Genomic DNA, 8,287 nt, shown 5'->3' on the forward strand with positions numbered 1-8,287 from the left:
GAGTCAGAGTGGAGACATGGTTTCCTTGGTTTCTTTTGTCTTCACGGCCGTTTTGTCTTTTATTTCTGTTTTCACCACCCTCAGGTGTCAGTGGGTACGGTCCATGGCCTGCCCCTGGAGCTGGCCTTCCACAGTGGTGAGCAGGCTCTCAGGAGCCACTGGACAAGCCAGGAAGCTGTAGAGGTCCACATGGGTCTGAGGTTACCTGGAAGGAAGGCAGTGCTCTGGAACCTGCGGGATCTGTCAGGTTGCACCATGGGCACAGAGAGGAAGGCTTGGGAGCTGTGGAGAGGGCGTGGCTCACAGATTTAGGACTGAAAAGGGCTTGTTGGGCTCAAGCAGCCTTGGTGTGGGATTGGACTGTTTGGAGGGCAGGGCGTGTCCCAGCCCATATAAGGGAGTAAGAGCTTCGAGGGTGTAACCAGCCTCTGGCACTGGCACTGGCAGGCAAAGAGAGGCAGCAGACTGGACTAGGCCCAGCAGAGGAGCCCAGAATCAGTGTCCTCTGCCGCAGAGACATACCTAGCCACCGCTCCAAGAAGGGGAGAAGGCCAGTCGAACGCGCTGCGCCCCGGGGTGCCCAGTCCTGTCCTCAGCTGTGGAGATGGAGGCAGGCTGGCACCCAGAAGGCCAGAAGAAGCTGCAGAAGCTGCGGGAGCGCCTGTGCAGGGAGACCGACCCGCTCAAGCTCTACAAAACCCTCAAGAAACTCTCTTCTCTGCCCGTGCTGTCCGACCTCCTGGCAGAGATTGGCTTCAGGCAGACCATCAAGGGCCTGAGGGAACAGCAGCTCCTGGTGCCCTTTGCCAAGGACTTGGCAGCCAGGTGGTCCGAGGGGACCCTGCTGGGGCCCCAGCCTGAGGACGACGACCCGGGCCCGAAGGACTGGGCTTTGGTGAAGAACCTGAATTCAGAGAGCCCAAGAACCTCTGCAAAAGAGAAGGCGCATGCTCCGGCTCCTGCTCCCGCTCCCCGTCCCGGGAAAGCCCCAGAGAGTGAGAGAGAGGTGTTGGAGGTCAGCAGAGCCAGCCCAGGCCCCAGCAGGAAGAAAAGTAGACACACCAGCAGGGAGGGAATGCCAACTGGCAGTGGGAGCTGCGAGCCAAGAGCAGAGAGGATCCGAAGGTGCAGAAAGATGCCACTCCACTGGTCTCAGGAGGACGCCCTCACTGGGACTTTTGAGTCATGCCTCAACATCGAGAGCACCCCGTCTCCTCCAGTGTCGCCCCCGTCGCCTCTGCAGCCCTTGCCCTCCAGCAAGAGAAAGAGGAAAAGCGCCTGGAAAGATGAGGCCCAGAGCCCTGGTGCCAAGGCGCTTCTAGGCCGGTCTGCAAGCTGCCATGCTCGAAGCCCAAGAGCTCTGAGCGCGACTCCGGCGTCCCACCCCAGTCGCCAAGCCTGCACCCCACTGCATGGCCTGGAGCCCCCTTCCTGGAAGCCCGACCAAGAGGCCGAACTGTGGGCTAGCTGGGTGAGTCTCCAAGGGGCAGTCTACTCGGGTCCCAGGCCTGCAGGTGGTCTCGCGCAGACCTCCCACCAAGGGCTCCTCCTTGCTGAGGATTGCTCTGGTTCCTGGGCTGCTCACTGCCAAGCAGCCCCCGTTAAGGCCCAGGAAGGTGAATCTGGGCAGCCAGAGGAGGAGTCCTGGATCCCGGAGACCCAGCGCTGCAAGCAAACCCACAGCCAGACTGAGACCCAGACACACCTGCAGCTCAAGGAGTCCCAGGAGCCACAAGCTCTGAGAGGCTGCATCCAAAGCACACAAGCCAAGGCCAGGCAAGCTCGCCTACCAACCAAGATGGCCGCCTTCCACACCCAGGTCAAGAGCCCAGGCCCGCAGGAAGGGTCAGGAGGCCTGGTGGGGGCGCCCTTCTCTGAAAACCACATGCTCCCAGAGGCCTCTGGCCACAGCCTCACCCGGGGGTCTCCCTGGCTGCCATCTGGGGTGGGCGGCAGCGACAAGAGACAGGCTAAGAAGAGACCCGCACCTCTCATGGCCAAGGCCCTCCGAGATTACAAGAAGAGCTTCTTGGGCAGGCGAATCTAGGTTGCTCTCCACGCTGGCACTGCTTGGGATTCCACTGGACTGGACAGACCCACTCTCCCCTCAGGGAGCACCCAGGTTTTCCAGAGTGTGCACCTGCGAGGCCAGCTCCAGCCATCCCATAGCTGCCCTCCCAGGAGGCACTTGGACGCACTCCTCTCTGCCTGCCCTCTACAGCTCCATGCAGTTTCCATGCACCCGAGAGAACGCCTAAACTGCTCCCTCGCTGACAGAACTGTGGGGTCTCAGAGGTGCTACCCCCTCTTGCATTTTGCCACCAGCCTCCCCCTACCTAAGGACTCTGGAGGGCTGAAGACCTTGGCGCCCAGAACGAAAACCAGAACCATTACCCTTTGCCTGCATCTCCTAGTCGGACTCACTGGCACACAAACCCATCTAATGAACCACTTGAGGCACACCTGGGCGAATTCCAAAGGAAGGATGGATTTCCAGCCATCCCAGCCGGACTCTCCCTTCACTCCTCTGCCGAACTCATCCTTTGCCTGGCGTGCTTCTCATCTAGCTGTGCTTGGGCAGAGCTTCTTTCTATACTTTTTCAGGCCTTCACCTTTTTCCCATGTCAAGATACAAAACCGCCAAGAGGAAACAAAGAATCCACGCCACGTGTGTTTGTTTGAGCACTGGTGGATGTTGTTTTCTTTTCTCTCCTTTGCCCACAACCCCCTTGGTATGTAAATAAAGGAGCATATATTCAACAGTAAATACATGTGTGTGTGTGTGTTTGTTTGTTTGTTTGTTTGTTTTAAAACACGTGGTTCTTTATCCATTTGGTAAGCAGTGTTCTCTCTGCACGCACAGCTGCATACTAGAAGAGGGTATCAGCTCTCATCGCAGATGGTTGTAAGCCACCATAGGGTGGCTGGGAATTGAACTCGGGACCTTTGGAAGAGCAGCCAGTGCTCTTCAAATATGAGCCATCTCTCTAGCCCAATACGCACATATGTCTTCCGTAAATATCCGTGTGTGTGTGTGTGTGTGTGTGTGTGTGTGTGTGTGTATGGTTCTACTGACAGCTAGAGTAGTAGATAGATAGACATAGACAGTGGCTTGGTGTTTGTACATAGAGATAGAAAGATAAGAGATAGTTCTTCATGCCTACAAACACACTGAAAATAAATAAATTGTTACATAGATTCACAGATTCTTAGACAATCATCCTGTCCAAGTGTGATGGAAGCAGGGCATGCAAACATACAGTCCATGCTCAGTGAAAGGCAATCTTGAAATATGTGTATCTTTTCGTCATTAAGAATCTAAGGAAGGGAGTGGTAATGAAATACACAGGCAGAGTATGTGAAAGAGATGTTTGTGTATGAGTGTGTGCATTAGTGTGTGTGTGTGTTGAGAGAGAGAGAGAGAGAGAGAGAGAGAGAGAGAGAGAGAGAGAGAGAGAGATGGAGAGAAAGGGAGAAAGAGAAAAAGAGCAGGTTAAAGTCACATATGAGAGAAAGAAAAAGAATGTGGGTGTGTCAGATAGAGATAGATAGATAGATAGATAGATAGATAGATGGGAGAGAGGCTGAAGTGAGCAAATTAGAGTTACAAGAGGAGAGAGAGAAAGAGAAAAAGAATGTGTGTGTGTTTCTTTCTTGTGTGTGTATGAGAGAGAGAGAGAGAGAGAGAGAGAGAGAGAGAGAGAGAGAGAGAGAAATAGAGAGAAAGGGAGAAAGGGGAAAAGAGCGAATTAAAGTCACATGAGGGATAAAGAATGAAAGAATGTGGGTGTGTGAGATAAGGATAGAGATAGATAGATAGTTAGATAGATAGGTAGACAGATAGAGAGACTGAGAGGGATCAAATGAGAATTACAAGAGAAGGAGAGAGAAAAAGAATGTGTGTGTGTGTTTGTGAGTGTGTATCTTGTGTGTGTATGTGGGAGAGAGAGAGAGAGAGAGAGAGAAAGAGAGAGAGAGAGAGAGAGAGAGAGAGAGAAATGGAGAGAAAGGGAAAAAGTTCGAATTAGGTCACATGAGGGAGAAAGAGAAAAAGGATGTGGGTGTGTGAGATAAGGATAGAGATAGAGAGAGGAAGGATAATGAACGGAGATCCACGGTGCCCAAAAATGAAGACTCAATGGCTAATGAACTGCTAGCCTGAGGGAAGAAAGAGGGAGGGAATGGCAGTAATCCAGATGGGGGAGGGGCCTGTAAAGCAGATCCATCCCATACCACTGTAGAAATCCACCAGCCCCATGAGGCTCAACTGAGTGGGGACAGAAACATCGTTCTCCACTGTGTAGAGAGCAGAGTCAGAGTGGAGACATGGTTTCCTTGGTTTCTTTTGTCTTCACGGCCGTTTTGTCTTTTATTTCTGTTTTCACCACCCTCAGGTGTCAGTGGGTACGGTCCATGGCCTGCCCCTGGAGCTGGCCTTCCACAGTGGTGAGCAGGCTCTCAGGAGCCACTGGACAAGCCAGGAAGCTGTAGAGGTCCACATGGGTCTGAGGTTACCTGGAAGGAAGGCAGTGCTCTGGAACCTGCGGGATCTGTCAGGTTGCACCATGGGCACAGAGAGGAAGGCTTGGGAGCTGTGGAGAGGGCGTGGCTCACAGATTTAGGACTGAAAAGGGCTTGTTGGGCTCAAGCAGCCTTGGTGTGGGATTGGACTGTTTGGAGGGCAGGGCGTGTCCCAGCCCATATAAGGGAGTAAGAGCTTCGAGGGTGTAACCAGCCTCTGGCACTGGCACTGGCAGGCAAAGAGAGGCAGCAGACTGGACTAGGCCCAGCAGAGGAGCCCAGAATCAGTGTCCTCTGCCGCAGAGACATACCTAGCCACCGCTCCAAGAAGGGGAGAAGGCCAGTCGAACGCGCTGCGCCCCGGGGTGCCCAGTCCTGTCCTCAGCTGTGGAGATGGAGGCAGGCTGGCACCCAGAAGGCCAGAAGAAGCTGCAGAAGCTGCGGGAGCGCCTGTGCAGGGAGACCGACCCGCTCAAGCTCTACAAAACCCTCAAGAAACTCTCTTCTCTGCCCGTGCTGTCCGACCTCCTGGCAGAGATTGGCTTCAGGCAGACCATCAAGGGCCTGAGGGAACAGCAGCTCCTGGTGCCCTTTGCCAAGGACTTGGCAGCCAGGTGGTCCGAGGGGACCCTGCTGGGGCCCCAGCCTGAGGACGACGACCCGGGCCCGAAGGACTGGGCTTTGGTGAAGAACCTGAATTCAGAGAGCCCAAGAACCTCTGCAAAAGAGAAGGCGCATGCTCCGGCTCCTGCTCCCGCTCCCCGTCCCGGGAAAGCCCCAGAGAGTGAGAGAGAGGTGTTGGAGGTCAGCAGAGCCAGCCCAGGCCCCAGCAGGAAGAAAAGTAGACACACCAGCAGGGAGGGAATGCCAACTGGCAGTGGGAGCTGCGAGCCAAGAGCAGAGAGGATCCGAAGGTGCAGAAAGATGCCACTCCACTGGTCTCAGGAGGACGCCCTCACTGGGACTTTTGAGTCATGCCTCAACATCGAGAGCACCCCGTCTCCTCCAGTGTCGCCCCCGTCGCCTCTGCAGCCCTTGCCCTCCAGCAAGAGAAAGAGGAAAAGCGCCTGGAAAGATGAGGCCCAGAGCCCTGGTGCCAAGGCGCTTCTAGGCCGGTCTGCAAGCTGCCATGCTCGAAGCCCAAGAGCTCTGAGCGCGACTCCGGCGTCCCACCCCAGTCGCCAAGCCTGCACCCCACTGCATGGCCTGGAGCCCCCTTCCTGGAAGCCCGACCAAGAGGCCGAACTGTGGGCTAGCTGGGTGAGTCTCCAAGGGGCAGTCTACTCGGGTCCCAGGCCTGCAGGTGGTCTCGCGCAGACCTCCCACCAAGGGCTCCTCCTTGCTGAGGATTGCTCTGGTTCCTGGGCTGCCCACTGCCAAGCAGCCCCCGTTAAGGCCCAGGAAGGTGAATCTGGGCAGCCAGAGGAGGAGTCCTGGATCCCGGAGACCCAGCGCTGCAAGCAAACCCACAGCCAGACTGAGACCCAGACACACCTGCAGCTCAAGGAGTCCCAGGAGCCACAAGCTCTGAGAGGCTGCATCCAAAGCACACAAGCCAAGGCCAGGCAAGCTCGCCTACCAACCAAGATGGCCGCCTTCCACACCCAGGTCAAGAGCCCAGGCCCGCAGGAAGGGTCAGGAGGCCTGGTGGGGGCGCCCTTCTCTGAAAACCACATGCTCCCAGAGGCCTCTGGCCACAGCCTCACTCGGGGGTCTCCCTGGCTGCCATCTGGGGTGGGCGGCAGCGACAAGAGACAGGCTAAGAAGAGACCCGCACCTCTCATGGCCAAGGCCCTCCGAGATTATAAGAAGAGCTTCTTGGGCAGGCGAATCTAGGTTGCTCTCCACGCTGGCACTGCTTGGGATTCCACTGGACTGGACAGACCCACTCTCCCCTCAGGGAGCACCCAGGTTTTCCAGCGCGTGCACCTGCGAGGCCAGCTCCAGCCATCCCATAGCTGCCCTCCCAGGAGGCACTTGGACGCACTCCTCTCTGCCTGCCCTCTACAGCTCCATGCAGTTTCCATGCACCCGAGAGAACGCCTAAACTGCTCCCTCGCTGACAGAACTGTGGGGTCTCAGAGGTGCTACCCCCTCTTGCATTTTGCCACCAGCCTCCCCCTACCTAAGGACTCTGGAGGGCTGAAGACCTTGGCGCCCAGAATGAAAACCAGAACCATTACCCTTTGCCTGCATCTCCTAGTCGGACTCACTGGCACACAAACTCATCTAATGAACCACTTGAGGCACACCTGGGCGAATTCCAAAGGAAGGATGGATTTCCTGCCATCCCAGCCGGACTCTCCCTTCACTCCTCTGCCGAACTCATCCTTTGCCTGGCGTGCTTCTCATCTAGCTGTGCTTGGGCAGAGCTTCTTTCTATACTTTTTCAGGCCTTCACCTTTTTCCCATGTCAAGATACAAAACCGCCAAGAGGAAACAAAGAATCCACGCCACGTGTGTTTGTTTGAGCACTGGTGGATGTTGTTTTCTTTTCTCTCCTTTGCCCACAACCCCCTTGGTATGTAAATAAAGGAGCATATATTCAACAGTAAATACATGTGTGTGTGTGTGTGTGTGTTTGTTTGTTTGTTTTAAAACACGTGGTTCTTTATCCATTTGGTAAGCAGTGTTCTCTCTGCACGCACAGCTGCATACTAGAAGAGGGTATCAGCTCTCATCGCAGATGGTTGTAAGCCACCATAGGGTGGCTGGGAATTGAACTCGGGACCTTTGGAAGAGCAGCCAGTGCTCTTCAAATATGAGCCATCTCTCTAGCCCAATACGCACATATGTCTTCCGTAAATATCCGTGTGTGTGTGTGTGTGTGTGTGTGTGTGTGTGTGTGTGTATGGTTCTACTGACAGCTAGAGTAGTAGATAGATAGACATAGACAGTGGCTTGGTGTTTGTACATAGAGATAGAAAGACAAGAGATAGTTCTTCATGCCTACAAACACACTGAAAATAAATAAATTGTTACATAGATTCACAGATTCTTAGACAATCATCCTGTCCAAGTGTGATGGAAGCAGGGCATGCAAACATACAGTCCATGCTCAGTGAAAGGCAATCTTGAAATATGTGTATCTAATCGTCATTAAGAATCTAAGGAAGGGAGTGGTAATGAAATACACAGGCAGAGTATGTGAAAGAGATGTTTGTGTATGAGTGTGTGCATTAGTGTGTGTGTGTGTTGAGAGAGAGAGAGAGAGAGAGAGAGAGAGAGAGAGAGAGAGAGAGAGAGAGAGAGATGGAGAGAAAGGGAGAAAGAGAAAAAGAGCAGGTTAAAGTCACATATGAGAGAAAGAAAAAGAATGTGGGTGTGTCAGATAGAGATAGATAGATAGATAGATAGATAGATAGATGGGAGAGAGGCTGAAGTGAGCAAATTAGAGTTACAAGAGTAGAGAGAGAAAGAGAAAAAGAATGTGTGTGTGTTTCTTTCTTGTGTGTGTATGAGAGAGAGAGAGAGAGAGAGAGAGAGAGAGAGAGATGGAGAGAAAGGGAGAAAGAGAAAAAGAGCAGGTTAAAGTCACATATGAGAGAAAGAAAAAGAATGTGGGTGTGTCAGATAGAGATAGATAGATAGATAGATAGATAGATAGATAGATAGATGGGAGAGAGGCTGAAGTGAGCAAATTAGAGTTACAAGAGTAGAGAGAGAAAGAGAAAAAGAATGTGTGTGTGTTTCTTTCTTGTGTGTGTATGAGAGAGAGAGAGAGAGAGAGAGAGAGAGAGAGAGAGAGAGAGAGAGAAATGGAGAG

The sequence above is a fragment of the Acomys minous genome (assembly GCF_964271855.1).
Source record: "Acomys minous genome assembly, chromosome: 3".
In the NCBI taxonomy this organism is placed as follows: Eukaryota; Metazoa; Chordata; class Mammalia; order Rodentia; family Muridae; genus Acomys; species Acomys minous.